The sequence below is a fragment of the Colias philodice genome, chromosome 30 (assembly GCF_061535455.1).
Source record: "Colias philodice isolate Cphi_HAF_F1 chromosome 30, ilColPhil1 Martin Lab GWU primary, whole genome shotgun sequence".
Classification (NCBI taxonomy): Eukaryota; Metazoa; Arthropoda; class Insecta; order Lepidoptera; family Pieridae; genus Colias; species Colias philodice.
The window spans coordinates 854,299-879,365 of record NC_143115.1 but is presented as its reverse complement, the minus strand read 5'-3'; the positions used below and the strand labels follow the sequence as shown (position 1 = coordinate 879,365).

The 25,067-nt window shown below is 35.4% G+C and overlaps 1 protein-coding gene across 1 annotated transcript in view; it reads right to left on the bottom strand.

Moving 5' to 3' along the window:
* LOC149475349 (putative fatty acyl-CoA reductase CG5065) overlaps positions 1 to 24,854 on the bottom strand; it is a 62,020-nt gene extending 37,166 nt beyond the window's left edge. The window contains exon 1 of the mRNA XM_089713408.1: positions 24,757 to 24,854. The gene's annotated coding sequence lies outside the window, so the exon portion shown is untranslated. The remainder of the gene's footprint in view (positions 1 to 24,756) is intronic.
* Positions 24,855 to 25,067: the final 213 nt, after the last annotated feature.

Genomic DNA, 25,067 nt, shown 5'->3' with positions numbered 1-25,067 from the left:
CGCGATACCCGTCGTCGTGCTGAACTAAATTATCTATATAGTTCATATCTAGAACATTACTGGCTAAAACTGGTGTTCCTTTAACAGTTTTTTTTCGAAGACATGTTGTTATACTATTTTTTACAATTGTCATTTGCTGTTTTTTAGAGCAGTAAAAAGATAATCCGGTCGAACAGCTCGTCGGTCTTGTCTTGATATTTCCGATTTAATTATTTCAGAATGTCTCAAATTAATCTTAAAATCTCGTTTGACGCCGCAATGAACTTTTATAAATGCCAACTCCTCTAAATGCTCATCAAATAATAAAGAGATAGGGCGCTGTCCTTCACCGGGAGCCAGTACTATAACATCCTGATTGTTATCCAAAAGTGTTTCTGTACCTCCTGGGTTAAGTTCAACACCTTCCGTAGAATCTACAGTCTCTTCGTCGATAGCATCGGCATCGCATGTACATCTAGTTTCATTTTCAGGATCATTACCTGCCCAAGATACATTTAGTGCGACACCGTTTTCCTGAAATAACTCGCACTGTACTAAATATTGCGCGGCCCTACGCACGAATTCAGGCCGTACTTGTTCTTTGCGGCCGTGCCTATAACAAAACCTTCGTTTCAGTTCAACTGTAATTACGTTGTCGTCATTTACGGACCGAGGTAAAGCACTGACCATGTTGTTAACTAGCACTGGAACATTAACAACGTTACCTTGAAGGCCATGTTGGAATCCTAAACCCTTTCCCCTGCGAACAATTTTCAAAAAGACATGGCGTGGGCTTACCAAACGCTCTTCCAGAGGAGTCAAGTCTTTTAATACTTCTGGAATACAGGGAAAAATTAAACCATTCGCCCTCGCAAGCCTAGGTATAGTACCTTTGTTAATATATCTTGCACATGTGGAACAAAATTCTCCGTAATTTTGAGTTGGATTTAAATGGAAAACATTATCCACAAATAGTTGTCCATATTTGTTTAAAGCAATATCCTTAGATATTTTTTTTATAGAATTAATGTGCCACAATCTACCGCAGCAGTGGCAAGGATGCGTGTTTCCTTCCTTAATATTTTTTAAATAATTTTGTACAGTTAAGTCCCATGAATCTTTTTGCTTCGATCGTAATTCTTGTCTAGCAGCACTGTTTCGCATCTGTTCATTTCGTCTATATTCCTCGTTTTCTCGAGTAACACGACGAGCGTGTGTGTCGCGCTCTTGCTCAGCTTCTCTAAATTCGACATCCATTCGAGCTACTCGATGCGCTTGAGTGTTACGCTGTTGCTCATCTCGTCTGTACTCGTCATCTTGACGAGCAGCTCGATGAGCTTCAGTGTCGCGCTCTTGCTCAGCTTGTCGATATCGGACATCCGTTCGAGCTACCCGATGAGCTTGAGTATTACGCTGTTGCTCATCTCGTCTGTACTCGTCATCTTGACGGGCAGCTCGATGAGCTTCAGTGTCGCGTTCTTGCTCAACTTGCCTTATTTCTAGATTTAAACGTTTGCTTCGGCGAAGAGAACTATTCACTACCTGTTCATGACACTTTTTTCGTTTGTTGGACCTAAGAACCTCTTTAGCGACTTGGTTCCTCTCTTTTTCTCTAATTGAAACATCTTTATTAGATCTGGACAGCCTCTTTCTATCTCTATTGTTTTGTTTTATACGTTCCGCGTCCATAGTAGTACAGTTATTCGCTATGCTCTGTGTTTCCTCCATAACATACTCGTAATTCTGATTAAAATTTAAGTTATCGTTCTGACTGTGGGATGTTATTGAATTTTGTGAACGGTGTTTCTGTTTCTTTTCAGTCTGTTTCTGTTTATTTGTCTCCAGTTTAAGGGCTATATTATTGAAAAGATTAGAAGGGGCACGTCCTGGTGAACGCCTGCTCGTAGCGGGAAAAGCCAAAAGCCCATCGGTTAAAAGCATTTCAAGCAAATGGGGTCTCATCATTTCTGGCACGTAATTAAATTGAGAAGGGTTCGTTTTTAAAGCTAAAGAGGTGGCAAAAGCAATGGCAAACAAACCACAATCAATAGTATTCGGTTGTCGCTGAACACTTGGAAACTGAATACATGACTCCGATAGATACGGAAACAAGGCTTTTACATATATTTTTTGCGATTTTCCTAGAACACCAACAAGACTATCGTACACACGCAGTATTCCATTAATGTAATAAATACAACTCTAGTGCCCCACTAATCCCACGTCACCGTCATAAATTACTTGAAGGTGCGTCTCATTTTTAGGTACAGGTTCAATCAGTTCAGGGTGTTGAAATAATTCTAGCTCACGCGGTCTAAATGATGTGCACCGAAGTAACTTTTCATGAAATGCGCGAACCACATCATCTTCGATATAGTTATTATAATTCAGAATGTAGGAAAACGTATTATCTAAAGTATCCATTGTTAGATGATATACAATAAGCTTTAGAAATTTTAAAAACCTGCTACGAAACACTAAAATTTGCACCAAAAACAAATGAATTTATATTATTGGGGGATTTATTAGTACGTGACCGGTTTAATAGCACCTATTAAACCAGTATACCTACTTACTTATTTTTTATAATAGGTACAATTCAATATTAATAAATGGGAACGATGAAATTCTCTTAGTGACAACGACGTCTGCCCTCACGTGTCTGCCCGTTCGGGTCGACGCGGTTAGCTATCTTATCCCCGCCCCCGCGCGAGACCAAGCCCCGCAACTCACGCGCTGCAGCGCAGCGAGCGACCGATCTTCTTGAATCGATGTAATAATAATAATCTATAGGATTAACGCGTTTTAAAAATATTGGTTCGATGGATATGTTTAACCTATTATTACTCAACAATCACATTTGTAATATTAAACTTTATCAAATGCACAATGTATTTAAGGTACATTACTGGATAAGGATTAATGGCGTATTGCTTGAATAAGCTAATATATTTTCTCGTAAAAAGTACCTACATTATAAAGATTTTATATCATCGCGGATTTTTAAAGGTGTACAATACTGTAGTATATTTTTTGATCTATCTTATAAGGTTCAGCCATCGTTTTCAGTGTAAGCACAATAACTTAACCAAAATTACAGTTAAATCAACCTATCTCAAAAACTATAAGAGATACTTTGATCAAACCAAAAATCGTTGAAAGAGTTAATTAGCATGCATCACCTCTATTTTTTTTTAGAATTTTATACCCCGTAGTTATAAAAATAGAGGGGGGGGGACATACTTTTTACGACTTTGAGAGCTGATATCTCAAAAACCGTTCACTTTAAGAAAAATGTTTTTTAGAAAACTTTATATCATTTTAAAAGACCTTTCCATTGATACCCCACACGGGTATGTACATCGAAAAAAAAAATTTCATCCCTCAGTTACATGTATGGGGGGCCCCACCCCCAATTCTTTTTTTTACTATTTAGTGTCATATTTTTGTAGCGGTTCATACAACACATATTCCCATCAAATTTCATCACTGTAGTACTTATAGTTTCCGAGTAAATCGGCTGTGACAGACGGACAGACGGACAGACGGACAGACGGACATGACGAAACTATAAGGGTTCCGTTTTTGCCATTTTGGCTACGGAACCCTAAAAATTCAATGGCAAAGTTGTAGGTAATTAAAAGTTCTACAACTTTGGATTCACAATTTTTTCACATAACCTAAAAATTTAGGTGAAAAATTAAAAAAACCAAGTTTTTGGTCTTTTATTTCTATCTACTTCAAAATTTATTTTTTTTCTACAAAATTTGGTGGAAACTTACTTTATTATGTCCCAAATACATTGTAATTTATTTGATTGAAAATATTTATTTTTTCGCCTTATTTTGAATTAATACCAAAAAAACAACCTAATTTTCAATCGAAAAGTCACCCGTCAAAATATCAGCTTTTTTCAAAAACTTGGGGTGCCTTTTATTCATTGAAATCTCTACTTTCATATGGTGTAAAAAAAATAAACACCACTATAGTAAATGTTCTCAGGAAATGCATACAAACAGTGTGATAATGAGCTTTTTTTTTTTTTTTTTTTTTTTTTTTTTATCATTAAAGCGGGCAAACGAGCATGCGGGTCACCTGATGGAAAGTGATGCCCGCCGCCCATAAGCATTCGCGATGTTAGGGTCACCGCGAATGTGTTGCCGACCTTTGAGAAATAAATATGCCCTTTTCTTGAAGGCTTCCCCGTCAAATCCATTTGGGAACACAGAAGATGGTAAATCGTTCCACAAGGCCGTTGTTCTCGGTAAAAAATGCCGAGAAAAGCGGACTGTGGTAGACCGCCATGCATCCAGGTGGTGAGGGTGGAATTTTAATTTGTGGCGAGAAGTACGGTTGTGGAACTCGGCAGCCGGAATAAGTTCAAAGAGTTCCTCAGAGCAAACCCCGTTATAGATCCGGTAGAACACGCATAGTGATGCAACGTCTCTCCGTAGTGAGAGTGGATCCAGCGAATCGGAAAGCACAGGGTCGTCAATGATTCGGACGGCTCGTCGCTGAACGCGGTCTAATGGTAGGAGCTGGTATTGGGGCGCTCCGGCCCAGAGGTGAGAGCAGTATTCCATATGGGGCCTGACTTGTGCCTTATATAGCTGCAGACGATGAGCAGGCGTGAAATACCGTCTCGCCCTGGCGAGCACCCCAAGTTTTTTCGAAGCTACTTTAGCTTTGTCCTCCAAAAAACCGCGAAACTGGACATCGGGCGTAATTTCGACCCCAAGAATTCCGATGCTAGGTTTAACAGTTAGGGGAGTGTTCTGAAACCGAATGGAAGCGGCAAACGGACTCTTTTTGGCGGTAAACGCGCATACCTGTGTCTTGGCCGGATTGAAATCGACTAAGTTCGATCTGCCCCATGTCGAGATTTTCTCGAGGGTGTTCTCAATATTAGACACAAGGTTGTTTCGATACAGGGTAATTTGTTCCAGGGAGGTTTTTGCTTGACCTGCGTAATAGGCGTCAACTGTGCTGTCATCTGCATAACAATGAACGCTGCGTATTTGCAACATATCATTGAAATGCAGAAGAAACAGCGTAGGCGATATTACACTACCTTGCGGCACACCAGCGTTAATAGGCATGGGTTTGGAGCAATATCCGTCGACAACGACTTTGATGCTACGTGCCTTAAGAAAACTAGCGGCCCAATTGCAAAACCTCTGCGGTAGCCCATATGACGGGAGTTTGGAAAGAAGCCCCTTGTGCCACACCCGATCGAAGGCTTTCGCTACATCCAAGCTTACAGCTAGCGCTTCCCCCTTATTCTCGACTGCTTTAGCCCATCGATGAGTCAGGTATGCAAGAAGATCACCAGCCGAGCGACGATGACGGAAGCCGTACTGTTGGTCGTTTAACAGCTGGTGATCCTCTAGATAACGTAAGAGCTGACTGTTAATGATGGACTCCATCACTTTGGAGAATAAGGAGGTGACTGCGATGGGCCTGTAGTTGGATGGGTCGGAGCGTGAGCCTTTTTTAGGGATCGGGTGTACTAAGGAGGTCTTCCAGGATCTAGGGACTATACCGGTGGCGTATGAATATCGAAACAGGCGCGTCAATACCGGAGCCAACTCTGGAGCACAGGTCTTAAGTACGATCGCAGAAATGCCGTCAGGCCCAGCTTTTACTAAATCAGGCACACTTCTTGAACTCTATATCTTCTCTTGTATCGGCTTTTCGGTAATATTTCAAAAGAAAAATAATTATCTGTTCTAAGTTTAATATTTTACAGCATATTCAAAAGCAAAATGATGTCGATAAAAACATTTCAGGTAGTTCGAGAAGTGTGCCTGATTTAGTAAAAGCTAATTTTCAGACTGTTTGTATGCATTTCCTGAGAACATTTACTATGGTGGTGTTTATTCTTTTTACACCATATGAAAGTAGAGATTTCAATGAATAAAAGGCACCCCAAGTTTTTGAAAAAAGCTGATATTTTGACGGGTGACTTTTCGATTGAAAATTAGGTTGTTTTTTTGGTATTAATTCAAAATAAGGCGAAAAAACAAATATTTTCAATCAAATAAATTACAGTGTATTTGGGACATAATAAAGTAAGTTTCCACCAAATTTCGTAGAAAAAAAATAAATTTTGAAGTAGATAGAAATAAAAGACCAAAAACTTGGTTTTTTGAATTTTTCACCAAAATTTTTAGGTTATGTGAAAAAATTGTGAATACAAAAGTTGTAGAACTTTTAATTACCTACAACTTTGTCATTGAACTTTTTTCTATAGGACTTGTAGTTTTGTCGGAAATCGAGAGAAACCATTTTTTTCTCTTTAAAGCTCCCCCCTCCCGCTTCCCTAACTCGGATTGACCGTAATTTATTTTTCCTTACATTTTTATCATATTCCCCTCCTTTTCTAATGGGTTTCATCCGACTGCGATTTTTTTTTGTTTCAAAAATTATCTACTCTAGTCTATTGCGGCCGCCCGGCTATGTATTTTATACCCGTGCGATGCCGGAGGCCGGAGCGGGCCGCTATATTTTTATACCTATACAACGTTCACAATTTTTCTGTAGTGTATTTAGTATCAGCATTGCACCCGTGCGAAGCCGGGGCGGGTCGCTAGTTTTTATATATAAGAAGATTATTTTGGTAAGTAATTCATATTTTCGATACACAAACTTTTTTCTCATCCGAAAAAAAATTGTAGGTATATTTGTTTTTGTGGGTTCAAATAGTTGTCTTTGTTTCGATTTACTTTGTTCTAAATTTGGAATATTTGATCATACATCGCAATCTGTGATCGCAATACATTCAAATTACATTTAATTAGTGTAAAATAGACAAATCTTTCGAAATCCAATATCTACTTGGACCATTTCACAATAAATTCCCCTAAAATATGTTTTTTTAATTATAAAACCTTGTTGATTATAATAATTTATTACTCAATATGCAAAGTTGAAGATAATAAAGCCTATTACAAATATATTAAAAAGTATTTAAGTTTTGCAACATATTGTACTTACGTATATTTGCATAAATGCAAATGAATATTTTTTTTTTTATAATTAACACGCTCTTATTAGCTTCACCAGGTAAGTTTGTCGTCTCTTTTAGACTCGATTTTGACCCACAAACGGACAGATTTAATTAAAACTGTTCACTTATTAAGGATCGGTGACAATACAATAATTTCATCTATAGTATACTAGATGTCCGCCCCGGCTTCGCCCGCGCTTTCAAAGAAAAACCCGTTCCCGTAGGATTTCCGGGATAAAATCTATCCTATGTCCTTTCTCGGGTATCAAAATATCTCCATACCAAATTTCATGCAAATTGGTTCAGTAGTTAAGGCGTGATTGAGTAACAGACAGACAGACAGAGTTACTTTCGCATTTATAATATTATGTATTAGTATGGATAGTAATATTATAAGACTGAAGAGTGTGTTTGTTGTACGCTTAATGATCTAAGGTTGTACGCGCTACTCTCAAGCATTATTGGTTCGATTTGAAAAATTATTTCCGTTATAGATAGATAGTAAGATAGCCCATTTATCGAGGAAGGTTATACCTAGAATATAGGCTAGGTATATAATATATCATCACGCTAATACCAATAGGAGCAGAACAATGCGGGTAGAACCGCGGGGCACAGCTAGTGAGTTATAAAAAGATATTTTTCGAACCATATTTAATACTAATTTGTCTAAAACCTAATAGTAATAAATGATATAATATACTAAAACCTTGCTCTTGAATCTTATCTATTAAAAAACCGCATCAAAAATCCGTTGCGTAATTTTAAAGATTTAAGCATACATGGGACATAGGGACAGAGAAAGCGACTTTGTTTTATACTATGTAGTGATCTTACCCATCTAATCAAAGAATAATTGAATTGTAATGCAGACCGCTCATTATTATTTTGTAACTATTCAGGGTCACTGATGTAACAATATGTCGGAGAAATTATAATTCCAACCGTACTGTACATATTAATTAGATTATGTTGACATTATGGTAAACCTCTTTTGTTTGTTGGTTTTTGTGGACAAATCCTGTAGTCAAAACACGGTTGAGATTATGACGTCCGCGTCAGAGTCTAGTGAAAACTACCGTTTTTTTAATAGTTAAGAGCCAACAAAACGAGTGAGAGAATTCAAAATTAGGTTTTTCTATTATTAAGCTATTGCATAGCTTCTATCGCGGGCCTTGAGCGCGGGGACCGAATCGAGAAATTCCGTAACGAAAAAACCTCACGCTCCCCACCCCGACGGGCTCGGAGGTGTGGCTTGAAAGCATGCTATGCAATAGCTTTACCGCGGCAGTCCCCGAGTGCCACACGTCTTTTCTATTGCTGTCGCGCTATGCCTCAAGACTCCCCCGTAGAGCGCAACAGGGACAACTGCAGCTCGGGCTGAAAATACCTAGGAAAATAACGCAAATTCGACGTTCCGTAGTCCCCTGTTTCCTCCTCCAATACTGGACCGATTTAATTACTTTTTTCATAATTTAGTAGAGAAAAGTATAGGCTATGTTCCTACGTTTTGCTTTTTTTTATATAATGTTCAAAAATTAGTTTTATGGATGACGGAACATAACGGAAAATCTGTCCTATTTCTTACGTTTTGTATATTTAATAATTAAGATATGACAAAAAGGAAAACGTAGGAACTAGGAACATGGCTAAAGTTACCATAGATTAATAGTAAATAATAATAGTTTAAAAAAACTAAAAAACACGCTTTTTATAGAAAACTGAACTAAAAAATAGAAAATTTTATCAAATTAGTGTATTGTCATCGGTCCTCAATAAATCTACAAAGTTTGAACGAAATCTGGCCGTTTAAAGTGGGTCAAAATCGCGCCCAAAGAAGTCGGTTACAAACAAACAAACATACAGGTGAAGCTAATATAAAGCGTGTAAAAATATATTGCTCTAGTGGCACAATGCAATGAAAAACGGCTCTTTTGTTTGCTCTTAATGATGTACTGTTTACTTTTAATATGCAGCTCATCAAATTTAAACAATATTCGTATATCCTTGCTAATTTATAATAACGATCAAATATTTTGTTACCTATTTCTTATTTGATCGTTTTTATTACCAATCGATTTGGCGATCATGTGCGAAAGTATATGACGTATGTATTATTGCATGCAAGGCTAACCGACTGACAAAAGGAGGGTTATTGACTATGGCTAAAGTGTATGGATTTTCATTAGAGCTGTATTTAGATTTAGATTAGCTAAGTTCTGATTCTACTTCGTAAATCACTATTCACTACATAGTATAAAACAAAGTCGCTTTCTCTGTCCCTATGTCCCCCTATGTATGCTTAAATCTTTAAAACTACGCAACGGATTTTGATGCGGTTTTTTTAATAGATAGAGTGATTCAAGAGGAAGGTTTTAGTATATAATTTATTAGGTTTTAGACAAAGCGGGCGAAGCCGCGGGCGGTAAGCTAGTAACTCTATATAACCTTTACTTATTTACTTCCCTATAAAAATTAAACACATCAAAACCTTGTTAAAATCGCAAATCGATTACTGTATACAAAAATTCCTACATTAGCAATTAAACCATGAACGCTAAATACAAAATAAACATCAGAGAAACGTAGGTGCGCAGAAACTGTTAATTATTACAACAATTTGCATGTTCGTTTGTGTAAATAAGGAAACATACGTACATGCGTTAGGTACTGAGATGAGTAAAACGGATACTAGATAGCCGTGACATTGATCATATTATTGTTATAATATTAGACTAGCTGTGCCCCGCGGTTTTACCCGCATTGCTCCGCTCCTGTTGGTCTTAGCGTGATGATATATAGCCTTCCTCGATAAATAGGCTATCTATTACCGAATTAATTTTTCAAATCGGACCAGTAGTTCCTGTGATTAACGAGATCAAACAAACAAACAAACTCTTCAGCTTTATAATATTAGTACCTATAGATACCGGGCGGAACCAGGGTCAGCGATTAGAACAGTATACACACTACAGTATATTGCACGCCTCATAAGCGAAGCGTTGAGGTGGGTACTACTGTCACTTGGGCTCTGGACGATGGACCGGGGACATGCTCCATCGTCCGGGGCAGTGAGGTGACATGAGACGTGTTCCGCTCATGCCGCCTCGCAGAGGAAGGAGGAGGCGCGCACGCGCGCAGCCGTAGGTGGTAACGGAGGTGGGCCCGTAACCGGGCGTCCGCTGCCAGGGTCGTGGACGATTTCTAAGAGTACCCGCGGCCCCGGCTAACTGCGCGGCTTGACGGAACACAGTGGGGTTTTAGTCGGTAAGAATCCGACATAACCCTTGGCTCCATCCCCGGGGGCCGTGGGTATCTTTCGAAGATTTCCCCACTATAAAAAAAAAAAAAAAAAAAAAAAACGAAGGTACTACTGTCACTTCGCGCAAAACATCTGATTTTTCAAACTTAAAATGTCTTTATGTATCATACATTGCACTTGTAAGATAATACATACACACACATATTAAGAAAAAACACTATTTTTAACGTTCATGATATTTTTGATGTCATTTTTGTTATTTAAACTAGTTAAAAAACAGTTTAAAAAAGTTCTGTCTTGGACGTCCGTGTGTCTGTATGTGCGGATCCTTTTTCTTGTTAACACGATAGCGACCGAAATACTTTACTAATCTAGTCTTTTTTTTTCTCTTACGCTTGAGTATGCTCAGGAATAGAACCCTTTCATTTTTCAGGGTCTGATTCGATGTGGTTTAATTGTTATTAAATAAACAAAAAAAAATAATAATTAATAAATATTTATTAAAAAAAAAATTATGAGGCGTGCACTTTTGGATTTTCCAAATTATATTTTATAATATACTAGCTGTTCCCCGCGGTTTTACCCGCATTGCTCCGCTCCTGTTGGTCTTAGCGTGATTTTATATAGCCTATAGCCTTCCTCGATAAATGGACTATCTAACACCGAAATAATTTTCCGAATCGGACCAGTAGTTCCTGAGATTAGCGAGTTCAAACAAACAAACTCTTCAGCTTTATAATATTAGTATAGATACCGGAACCAGGGTCAGCGACTAGAACAGTACACACTTAACAGTATTATAATATATACATGCTAATTTACAAATGCCTATACGCAAATACAAAATAATATAAACAAATATTAAAACTGTATGTATTTCACATGTTAGCTATAATTTACGCATCTAGCCTTCTATTTCTATTCATCTTAATATATATATAAATCTCGTGTCACAATGTTTGTCCTCAATGGACTCCTAAACCACTTAACCGATTAATAAAATTCGCACACCATGTGCAGTTCGATCCAACTTGAGAGATAGGATAGTTTAAACATGTAGGTACCACGGGCGAAGCCGGGGCGGACCGCTAGTTTATTATATTTCCTTGTTCGATTTGTTAACAGGATACATCTATATATGTACATATTATTATAGAGCTGAAGAGTTTGTTTGAACGCGTTAATCTCAGGAACTACTGGTCCGATTTGAACAATTATTTCGTTGTTAGATAGCCCATTTATCGAGGAAGGCTATAGGCAATATATCATCACGCTACACCCTTGCCAGGCGCCAGATTGGTGTGCTTCGCGCCTAAGACCAACAGGAGCGGAGCAATGCGGGTAAAACCGCGTGGCACACACAGTATAGATTATTATCATTACATTCAACGCTTTTCCTTTGAGGGCTAATTTTTCAATCCTCGGTTAAAACTTATTCGTCGAATAATGTATGAAACTACCATTTCAAAATGTATTCTTATTGCCCGCTATTGACAGTTTACAGGAGACATTTTAATATTATCGTGTAATACTTTATTGGACGGGTAAGTTTTAACCAGGGATTGAAAAATCGGCCCTAAATAAAAAAACAACAGATATTGCTAAATATGTATCGACATTCATCTGGGGGCACGGCAGTGCCCCCGCCAAGTCGAGCAAAAAAAAAGCGGCACGGCCGTACCATCCTTTTCTCGAAGCAATTCGGGCCTTTTTCGACCCCCTATAATTCGGTTGTGGATAAAGCAAGAAACCTGAATCTTCAGTAACTAATCCGGCATTGTATAAACACGGAATATTTAAAATTTCAGTCAATTTGAACCAGTAGCACACCCCGGACACTCCATACAAAATGATCGTTTTGACAGTCACACTGTAGAGACTGCAAATGTGTGTGTTAACGCTTTATGGTTGGCACATTTGTGACTAGCGTAAAAAAAAATTCGCGTTTTTCTGATGAAATACATCCGTAAACAGCACAATATCTAACCATTTTCTACGAAAAACGATAATCACAAATCCAAAATAATAAAATTACTTTAAGTCAATTTGATTAATGTTGTCAATCTTCGTTGCGTATCGTCCTTGCAGAAAAATATGGCCCATTTTATGTCTGATCGCGCGGGGGTGAGGTAAGTTTAATTTTGGCGGGAGGCGGAGAGTGTCCGTTCTGTAGCGTTTAGCTACTATTATGTATTCTGTGCCAGTAGTTTAAGGCTGCAGTCTAGCAAAATTGCGTTTTTAACAAGTTATTTGACAATTTTTTCCCGGCTAATGAAATGATAAACTGAATTTTTTTTTCTTGTTTATCAATTAGTGTTATATACGCAATGCGCGTGAATTTTTTCACATTTATAAAGTTACTTTATGTTACCTTAATCAGGCCTTAAAGATAAGTCTCTTTCCCCCAAAGACATTTCGAGCTAAGTTTGTGCACTCACTACGTTGCAACCGATTACAATTTACACAATCTGATCAGCGCATTATTATCCTTATATAGTCGTTATTAAAAACTGCTGAATACAATTGCCGAAAAACTTATGATTTTCTTAATTAGGACGTTATAAATTCATTAAATTTCCCATTTTTTGCCTTACAAAATCGATTGATAAATACTGCTAAAAGTTATTTTTTCCATTAATTTATTCGAGTTGGTTGAAGACCAATGAGTATTAATCCTTTAAAATTTTTTTTTTTTGAATTTTGATAATTCTTTAAATATTAAAAAAATATTTAAAATAATAAGTAAAAATCCTAGCGAATTTCTTTAGTCGCGCTCCTTGGGCCGGAGCGTTCTGACGTGTGCTCTACGCTCGATTTTCCTTCATACCGAAGTGAAAGTTGCTCTACTTCATTAAATTTAATATTTTTGTTAATTGATTATTTTTATCTTAGTTTTGTGCAAATATTCGTATTTTTAAACATTTGATTTCGATATGGAAAATAAACGAAAAAAATACGCGTGTAACTACTAGAAAAAAAATTATCTTCGAACATAAAGTTAATGAAACCAAATAGATTGCAAAGGTGATTGGCAACAATTTCTTTATTTTACGGGGTGTCAGTAAAGGGATGTATATTTCTTTAAAACTAAAGTAAGCTCATAAATTTTCTTATAATATAATTTTTTTGAAGTTCCAAAAATGTTTATTTTTCGTTTGAGAAATACGAAATGTAATATAAACTTGTATTGAGAACTTGAACTTCCCAAGTTCATCCGGGGAAAATGATTTGTTTACTCCAAAATTGATCCGAGGTGTTTTAATTTTTTCTTCTAGTCATTTTCAACGTAGCGGCATGTTGTTTGATTATTAATTTTGTAACTTAAATACAGGATGTTGGTTTTATATTCTGATCTTACAGACGCGCTGACAAATTTAGTCCACCATTTCTAGTTTAGTCTACCAACTCTAAGTACCAATATTAAAACGAATGGATTATCATCACATCATCAAAACTCAGATGTAATGGAAGATCACAATAACATAGAAAATTCAGTGGGGTTGAGAACTAAACAAACAGAAGTAACAGAGACGCGAAGAATAAAAAAAGAGGACGAAAACGATAATTCGTTGATGCTTTCCCTTTTCGACGTATTGTTAGGGTACATCACCAATCTGCAAAAAACAAAACTGATAATTCCCAATTGCTGATTAAAAATGAAAAACAAATAATCGACAACAGTGGTGAAAATTTGCTGATCACAATGAAACATCCTTCAGTGGTAGCAGATTTACTCATTTAAAATGTATCGGTGAACAGCGTAAAGGAGAGGAGGACAGGAAAACATTATGAATGTGGATGGTGGATTGTATACAGGGTGTAATCGATAAGTATGTGCAGGCGATTATGACGTTATTATTGCAGGTATCAAAAAACTTAAAACTGATATCGAAATTATTTTACCTAATGAGCAAAATGACAATAATAACTTTTTAAAAGTATAACGAGAAATATCTAAAAAATTTACTTTATACACTCCCATATCAAAAAGGGAAAATGGGACTAGTAGAAGTTAAATGTCTAATTCCGGCAAAAGACATGAATGCGGAAGATGTGGTTAAAAAAAATTTAATATTTGAAATACAATGCAAAAAATAACACTTTTGTCATAGATAAGAATCATGACTATTTTTTCAAATTCAGGGACAACTAAACGTTGCAGAAGCAGAAGTCTGCTTATTTGCTGTTTGGACTGGAGTGAATCATTCGTTAAAAATAGAATATATAAAAAGTATGTAACGTTTAGGTAAAATAAAATGATGGACCATTATCAAGATTTTACATAAATTGCCTACTGTCAGAATTGATTGATTCGAGACTTCAGTATTCGATGCCCATCAAGGACCCATCCTATATCATTCAAGCGATTGAAAAAAAAGAGATTAATCCAGTGCAACCGATAAAGCATCAGAATGCTAGCAAAAGATTTATTAGGTTTATCAATATTAATCTATATATTATACATAATATAATAAATCTGTAGAAGACGCGAAGACTGACATCCGCGCGGACGGAGTCGCGGGCGGAAGCTAGTCAGTAATAAATATCTTTTGTTTTCATTTGCGTGTTTTTCTATTTTATAATTTTTTAACACAAACATTACATTTTTTTATTAAATACAAAATTTGTTTATCCGTTTTATTAGTTAAACTGAATAACTTTCACTAAGAAACTTAGGTCGAAAAAAATGTATAGAGTTATGCATTTTGTATGGAAAGCTTATTTTTTTTATATTTCGTCCAAATTTCTTTGTAAAAGTTGATCAGTTATATAAACATGAAGTTGAAGATATCAATAGAAAGTATTCGCAAATTTTGTGTACTGATAAAAAAAAATCACCCGGTGTAATTTTCACGAAAATTGTTTCAAATTGTCATTTTTGGTACTTATTACGAATATTAAATTATATGAATGATTTAATTTTTAAAAATTAAGTGGAGCAACTTTCCCTTAGTACATTTGTATTATTTACATATAGGATGACAGGATGCATTTGTTTGCACTACTAGACCAAGCCCTTAAGAATGACAACTTGTTAAAGTTTCTAAATTTTGTCACTCACTGACTCACCGATCATCAAAAGTCCAAGGCACTTCTAGCAGACTTAGAAGCTTCATATTTGGAATACATATAGAGTTTAGTGTCTTAATCATGGGAAAACTTAAATATTTTGTAATTTCGGTCCAGTTTTCCAAATACACCAACTGCATAAATAACTTTGTAATCCCATATATTTATATATATTTATATATTACATATATTTATATGGGATTACAAAGTTATTGATGCAGTTGGTGGTTGGTGGTGGTTATAAATTTAATAGGTGTAGATAGGTACCTACCATATGAGGCAAGGGAGGGGGTATAGGGTGGGTAAGGGTGTGTTTAGCCCATGAAACTGAACAACATTATTACTTGTAAAATGGTCGACGTAATGAAAAACACATGATTGGACATGTCTTGAAGTACGAAAATCTAATAAAACAATATATTATAATTTAAATCTGTTATATATAAATTGTTGGCGCGACTAGCCTCCTTACAGACAGACTGGCCTCTATTTTACTTTATGACTGAGTAGATGGTATCAAAAAGAAAAGCTCTACAAAAAGAAGTGAGATCCCATCAAAAACATCCTGTAAAAAACCCAAGTCTCGCAGCTCAGTCTTTCTACCGTCAAAAGTTGTGAGATCCATGTAATACCAAGTCGGTTAATCTATTTAGTGTCTACTTCAAGGACATTCTGTCTTAAGTTATTACATAAGTTATTATCATGCCAATATTAAAAATATTTAACGTTTTAAACAAATAGATCGACTTGGACATCGCATGAAAACAAAATGAATATTACAATATTATATTAGATTCTTTAGTCTCTCGCGCCTCACGCGATTGAAACTCTCGTTCCTGTTGGTCGCTGGCCCGTCGTGCTGTGTAGTGTGATACATACTAATAATCAAATCAAGCGATGTCCAAGTCGATCTATTTGTTTAAAACGTTAAATATTTTTAATATTGGCATGATAATAACTTATGTAATAACTTAAGACAGAAGGTCCTTCAAGTAGACACTAAATAGATTAACCGACTTGGTATTACATGGATCTCACAACTTTTGACGGTAGAAAGACTGAGCTGCGAGACTTGGGTTTTTTACAGGATGTTTTTGATGGGATCTATTATTCTCTTCTCATATATTATCTGTTTTTTTCCCTATAAATGAAAGAAAATAATTCGTAGTCTGAACACGGAGGAACATCTGTGGACAATGTCACAAGTATATTTATGTGCAAGTGAAGGTTGAAATATATTACAAAATATATCCTCTTCACTGTTTTATTTATATACTAAGTGCTGCACCTGACTTCGCCCGGGTTTAACTCAAATAAAAAATCTATGCTTACAAAATATTATAAAAAAAAATTGGAGCGTCTGCTTGAAAAATTAAAATAACCGCTTAATACTTATTGCAAACGGATATACATATACACGATACATAATATATAGTATTTACCAATATAACTAGTAACTTGAATATTTTTTCTATATGTCTAATTGTTCCGGCTTAAGTCTCTGGAACGGCTGGACCGATTTTTACAAAACAATATTTTCTCTTTATTCCGGCTGCGTCAGATGTTTTTATTACGTACATACAAGCTAATTTTGTTAATTTCTCGCGCGTTCTTCTTAATTATTTCATTAGCAATACTTGTATACGTAGTATATTATTATTAGTCTGTGGCAATACTTATCTGTTTCGTACCTATCTTTCTTATATATAAAAATGAATCGCAAAATGTGTTGGTAAGCGCATAACTCGAGAACGGCTGAACCGATTTTGATAATTCTTTTTTTATTATATTCCTTGAAGTACGAGGATGGTTCTTATGTAGAGAAAACGTAAATATGTACCACGGGCGAAGCCGGGGCGGACCGCTAGTTTATGATAAAATGATTTAGCGGTCATCATAAGTAAAAGACCGCCTCCTTGGTACAGTGGTTGACGCGTGAGCGTAGAACCGAGGGGTCCTGGGTTCGATTCCCGGTGGAGACGAAAAAAAATGATCTCGGTGGGGTGGGACACAGAAGGCTGATCACCTACTTGTCCCTAAATAAAGTCGATCAGTGAAACAGATGTATGTATAATGCATCTGCCCCTTACCCCACTTGGGGACATGGGACTTCACTTATAAGTAAAAGAAAATGATTGTAAAATAAAACCCATATTCCCCATATAGACTAAGATATTTTATTTATTTTATTTAAAATACAGTTAAATCGAAAAACACTGTTAAACAAAATATGTGATATTTGGCAATATAATCAGCAAAAGCTGACCAGCCGAACACAGTTCAGCGCTGATATTCAGCCAGTCGAGACACCAAACTTTCCTTTCTTGTTTTTGTTAAATAAAATAAAAATTAATATTTGTTCGCACGACACGGTACCTACAAAAACATGTCATTATTTTATTCATATTCTTAAAACGTGCAAAAAAAGATGTCATTGATAATATTATTGTTCTTTTTATTTTATTATTTACTAGCTTCCGCCCGCGGCTTCGCCCGCGTGGTGTTTTGATAAAAGGTAGCCTATGTTCTTTCTCTGGGTCTAAAGATTGTCTGTACCAAATTTCATCAAAATCGTTTGAGAGGTTTAAGCGGGAAAGCGTAACAGACAGACAGACAGAGTTACTTTCGCATTTATAATATTAGTATAGATTGAAACGTGTACTATGCTAGTAAAACCACGGGCTATAAGCTAGTCAAAAGTATCATCCATCATTGTCAAGATATTCACACTATGTAATATAACTAATAACAATTAACACTTGGCTAGTAATAATTAATAATCATGTTTAAACTTTAAATGGATTTGTTCTTACAAATACTTTTTAAATGTATTGTATATTTGCGCAGTATTATTATATGTATTACTAGTGGTCCGCCCCGGCTTCGCCCGTGGTACATATTTCGCAATAAAAGGTAGCCTATGTTCTTTCTAAGGGTCTAAAGATTATCTGTGCCAAATTTCATCAAAATCGGTCCAGTAGTTTATGCGTGAAAAACCATACATACATAATTACAAACCTTTCCTCTTTATAATATTAGTATAGACTAGCTGTGCCCCGCGGTTTTACACGCATTGCTCCAATTCTATTGGTCTTAGCGTGATGATATATAGCCTAAGCCCTATATTATGTTGACCCGACCTGTTAGTAGGTAACAGACAAACTGAACAGACAAAAATAATTCTAAAAACTATATTTTTGGCTTCGATATCGATTGTAGATCACCACCCACGTATTCTTTAATCAAATCAAATCAAATCAAATAATTTATTGCATACTTTTTTTTTTTTATTGTACAATAGGGGAGCGCTTGGCCACAATCTCGCCTGATGGTAAGCTGAGATGTGGCCTAAGATGGAGCGCGCTTCCCTAAAATGTACCTGTTCACTCTCCTCTTGAAGACCTCCAAATTGTACTCGTCGGGGAACACAGATTCAGGAAGCATGTTCCAGTCCCTAGCGGTTCGAATAAAGAATGACGATCCGAACCGCTTTGTCTGAATCTGTGCGCCTCGACGAACGATGGAAAAATGGGGATGGCGGAATTAGGTCGTAGTAGTAATATACTAATACTAATATAATAATAATATAATAATAGTAAATATACTAATACATTTTACATATTAGAAAGTAGAAACCTTATGCAGGTATTGCAATACAATATTATATTTAAACTGCATTAATATTGTCACATACATTTCAATTTTCCAATACACAGATTACAAATTAACCATAATCTATTTTTCATATGTACCACGGGCGAAGCCGGGGCGGGCCGCTAGTCTTATATATAAAATTCTCGTGTCACAATGTTAGTCTGCATACTCCTCCGAAACGGGTGGACCGATTCTCATGAAATTTTCTGTGCATATCGGGTAAGTCTGAGAATCGGCCAACATCTATTTTTCATATGTACCACGGGCGAAGCCGGGGCGGACGATTAGATATGTCCGGGATTATAATAAAATATTCAATGTACCTACAGTTTTGACTTTTCTACGATTTTATTTTGACTGACCGGTTGGCTTGATTGGTAGTGGCCCTGCCTTAAAAGCCAGAGGTCGTGGGTTCGATTCCCACCCGGGGCAAATATTTGTGCGATGAACATAGATGTTTGCTCTGTGTCTGGGTGTTATTAATTATCTATATAAGTATTTATTTAAAATTATATACATGTATGTTTATCAGCCAGAGCATTAAACCAACGCTCTAAGTTATCAGCCATCTGGTTTCCATAACACAAGCGAAAGCTTAGTATGGGATCATCGTGCCGTGTGTGAAAATTGTCCTGAAATATTTATTTATTTTATTATATTTTGTAAATATAGATACTATGTAGTCACCGCGGCATTACTCGCGTGGTAATTAACTTAAGCCTTAATTAATTGGAGATAACTCAACTAATTATATTATAGGAAAAAGTAACAAACATCCTTGTACATTAATGTTTGTAGAATTGGTAAGATATTATATTTTGTAAATGAAACCATATAAAATAAAAAAGAGCGTGTGTGCCGCGCACTCGTGTCAGAAGTGAAACTTCTTAGTTGGCAAAGATAGCAAAATCGTCACCTTACCCATGACGTGACGGTATTGCCATGACGCAAACTTGAAATTTTACTCACAACGCGCCTAAGGAAGACCCACTGCAAAAGTTATCTATGACACACACAAATTTAAAAAATTCGTATTATGATTCAAACATATTTTTTTATCCCGCGTTAACCCATGTCGACTAACTAGTCTACACACAAAATTATTATTTTTTTACTGTATTTAATCGAATTTACGTAAACGTCATTGTTTTTAAATATATTTTCCACGTTATGTAGCGTAGCGTAAAATTCAGAATTGTTAGCTTGGGAAAATATATTTTGACGGTATAATATTTGCAGGTGTTTTTGTGACAATTAAAATAACAATGTTACAACCTATGGTTACAACATTTGATTATTAAATAATAAAGTTTATTCAACTTTAAATTTATAAAGAATAGAAACGCGGGTCACGAGTGGCCAAGTTGGTCAGGCATCCGCCCCGGAATGGCGCGAAAGGATGCGGTTTCGAGCCCTCGTGATCGAATTTTTTCTATTCTTTATAAATTTATAGTTATAAAGCATTTGAATAAAACCAAAAATATCATATTCAAGTTTATTCAACACTACAGTAATTATATATACATACTAATACTAGCTTTCAGCCCGCGGCTTCACCCGCTTTGTATAAAACCTAATAAATTATATACTAAAACATGACCAAAACCTTCCTCGAGAATCACTCTATTTATAAAAAAAACCGCATCAAAATCCGTTTTAAATATTAAATTATACTAGGGACAAAAAGTCGTGATATCTTTATTTGCTGAGCAAATCTTGAGAAGGTTTTTCACAAATGACAATATTCAAACATAAATACGGATGCTTGTATGGACTTCCTTCAAAACTTCGCAATAAGCAAGGGCACTAAGTACTATAAGCTGATAGTAAGTAGGTATTTAGAGTTCAAATACCGAAAATAAATTTGTAATACATATATTAAATATAAAGTACAGTTTATTTTTATTTTTTTATGTCAGAGCAAGCAAAGGGGCAGATGGACTAGGGCCCTTCCGGCCTCCTCCACTCAAGCGACAGCCCAAGCCGAGGTTCGAGATCCCCGTCAAGGGGGGACGCCCTTGTGCATGTCGCTACCAACCTACAGTTCGCCCACGCGTCCGCGTTAAAATGTAGAAGCCCTTCTGGCTAACATTGAGAGACACCACACAAAAAAAAACACTTGTAACACTAGAAGTGCTTTGTCGGCCTTTTATGGACAATCGATAAGCTCTTTTCTTGAAGGCCCTAATGTTGTAGTTGTTCGGGAACACCGTAGGTGGAAAATCTTTCCAAAGTTTCACCGTACGCGGAAGGAAGTTGCGGGTGAAGCTTTATCCATACTAATATTATAAATGCGAAAGTAACTCTGTCTGTCTGTCTGTTACTCAATCACGCCTTAACTACTGAACCAATTTGCATGAAATTTGGTATAGAGATATTTTGATACCCGAGAAAGGACATAGGATAGGTTTTATTCCGGAAATCCTACGGGAACAGGTTTTTCTTTGAAAACGCGGGCGAAGCCGCGGGCGGAAAGCTAGTTTAATCATAAATTATGTTATATTAAAAAATAGCTGCGTCCCGCGGTTTCAAAAAGTAGCACTTTCTAAATTTATTTAATTATGATACATCCGAAAATTATTACGATTGTAATTTGTAAGCTAAAATATGAAATGCAACGAATTGCATACCTTCGCTATATACATAATTATACTATACACACAAACAGAAATTACAACATACTAGTTAGCCATGCCCTACTGAAGTTGGTATTGAACTTTTAAATTATGCATTGAATTCGCAAACTTACGGCAATTTGTTGTTTTGCCCTTTTGGCGCAATGGTTAGTAACTATAACTATAGCTTAGTGGGTTTGAATCTAATATATGTACCTATACTAGAATATGTACTAGCTGATTGCAAACTACTCCATGACGTGACGGTATTGCCATGACGCGACCTTGAAATTTTACTCTCAACGCGCCTATAAAGAAACTTCAAAAATATGTTTTCAAACGACTTCAAAAAAGGAGAGCTTTTTCAATTCGACGTAATTTTTTTGGCTTTGTTAGAACTTAGAACTTTCGACTTTTGAGTCGATTTTAATTATTCTTTTTTTCGGTTCCGAACCGGTGGTAAATTATTATTTTTCTGTATTTTGACGATTCAAAAAAACTTAAAAATGAAGTCTAGTTGAATAAATAAATGTTTGAGTTTGAGTTTGTAAACCACGAGGGGTGCCGCGGGGCAATACCTACTACTTAATATTTATTATAATAGGTAGGAATCTAATATATACAGGGTGTCCCACTATTGGTATACTAAGCGCGAAGGGACTTGTAGTTTTGCATACACTGATCACGTAAAAAATACTTAAACAACAAAATTACATCAAAAAAATTGTTGTTATTTTTTTTCTGAAAATCCATGTTTTCTTCTCCAGCTTCGTGCAGACGGCATATACCGCTTCACTGAGCATTTGTCTATGAAAACATAATCTTAAACGATAGGTCACGTGCTGGTAGCAAAGCTGGGCGGGTAGCTTGTTATGGGTGTACACATAGAGTTTTAAGAATTCATCTATGTATTTGAAAAAAAAACTGCGTCTGGAATTTTATAAGTATTTTTTACGTACTCAGCGTATGCAAAACTATAACCTCCTTTGAGCTTAGTATACCAACAGAGGGACACCCTGTATAATGATCATGATCGATGAAAACATTTTCTATGAAATATTGTTTGACGTAATGTAGTTATATTTATTGGTAAACGTGTTGCTAATATAATAAGTTTATTTATTATTCACAATTAAAACCGGTTACTCACTTTCCTGCAGCAGGGGCAATTTTGAAATTGGCTCCGTGTATTTGCCTATACACATCACAATTAAGGAGCCTGGGCAATTTAGAGAACAACTGAAATTGCTCCGACCGCCGTGTAACCGAGATTGTTCCAATATTGCCCCTTTATTTATTGCGGCAGGTACGTGAGTAGCCGGCCTTATTGGATACCTATTTACGTGTATTATTTTTGTGTAACAACATCTGTACTTATACTTATTAACTATAAAAAAGTAAAATGAAATGAAATAAAGTTACTTAATAAATATGAAAAGATTCTTGTAAAAGTAAAAAAAAGGTAAAAGTTGTAAAAAGAACTTGTAAAAGCTTTTTATTAAACTTCGAAAGTCCTTGTTCAAAAAACTTAACAGATTTAGATTAACCGTCACATTTTCCTGCAATATCTTTAAATCTACGAAAGTTTTATTTAAAAACCCACGTATATTATCCACATGACCACAACTCAAATCAAGGAAAACATCGTGATATAACCGTCATGACCGCGAACTGAGCAGTTCGACGACATGTGACATCAGTCACGCACTTGGCCATTATATTACAATACTAGCTTTCCGCCCGCGGCTTCGCCCGCGTAGACAAAGATAAACCCGCATAGTTCCCGTTCCTTTGGGGTTTCCAGGATAAAAAGTGTCTTCAGCTACCTATATACCAAATTTTTATTCTAATCAGTAGTTTTTACGTGAAAGAATGACAAACATCCGTGAAGACCCAGAATAAGGCATAGACTACTTTTTATTTAGTGAAAAAAAAAAACCGCTATCCCGAAAGATTGTCCTGAAGATATAAATAATAAAAAATAGATTAAAGATAATTATATTTATCTATATTTTCAAATGAATAAAATACTTATGTATAATTAATATTATTATTACCTACGATTTTGTTTAATTTTTGTTAAATATATTTTATATTTTAAATTTATCATTAAAAATATAATTAGGCTTGGTAGAGCAATTAATAAATATCATTTTCATAAGTTATTTAAAATAACTCTTTCAAAATTATAATTATTGCCACTTTTGTACTAAAAACCCCTAAATCTATTTGCTAATATTTTCATCAGAAACAAACAAAAAAGGAAAAACTAAATATTAAAAAAATATATATCTAGTTAATACATATTATGTACGCCTTAGATGATCAAAGATGTACGCGATAGAAAATCAATTAGTTTATTACATTTACTTAATACATCTTTAACATTTTTTAAATAATTTTTGCCTTCAATAAAAACATTTAATTTATAATAAACTAGCGGTCCGCCCCGGCTTCGCCCGTGGTACATGTTTACGTTTTATCTATATAAGAACCATCCTCGTACTTCAAGGAATATAATAAAAAAAGAATTATCGAAATCGGTTCAGCCGTTCTCGAGTTATGCGCTTACCAACACATTTTGCGATTCATTTTTATATATAAGACAAGATTTAATTAGAATTAATAAAAATAAAAACTACTTAAAAATACTACAAAAACATTCTACAGCGTCGAAGTTATTATTTGCGGGGTAATAAAACGCAACCGCAAGCTAAAACGCAAAAATAAGTATATTATTTTTGCTTAGAAAATACTCAAAATAATATTTATTTAAATTAATATTCTCACAAAAAATTAAATTAATCACTGTTTTTAATTTTGATAACAAAAATAATAATTAAAATTGAGATACACAAGAGAAAAATAATAAAATACAGACAAAATGTCACGTAGAGTTTAAACTTTAAACTCTACATAGAGAGAGATTAATTTTATTTTAATTTTAATAATTTTATTATTAACAAAAAAAGACAATAAATGCCATCATTAATTAGAATTAAAAACTTACTTAACTATTATACGAAAGATTCTACATAGACTTAATTTTATTTTTATTTATACCTTTATTAATAATTATTAAAAAAGCACTAAATACCCAAATTAGTATACAAACTTCCTAAATTTATAATTACTAAAAATTGCACTAATCAGAACTTAAAACTTACCTTTTCAATTACTCGAAACAACTAAATATCATAACTTTTTCACAACACAAGACACATGTGACTCCTACAACGGTAACTTGTCAACTGAACGCTCCCGCCTTTTTCACAATAATGTGACTGATTTCGCGCGCAATTTGCTTGTAGCTACGATCGTAAACCTTTGGTATGTTTTAGAATACATAATTAATTATTTTAATAAAAAACTAAACCACCTTAAAATCGTCAAAAATAGAGTGGAAATGAGCCAACGGAAAGCACCAGCTTTGAAATATAAAAAGAGCGAGTGTGCAACCACACGTGTCAGAAGTGAA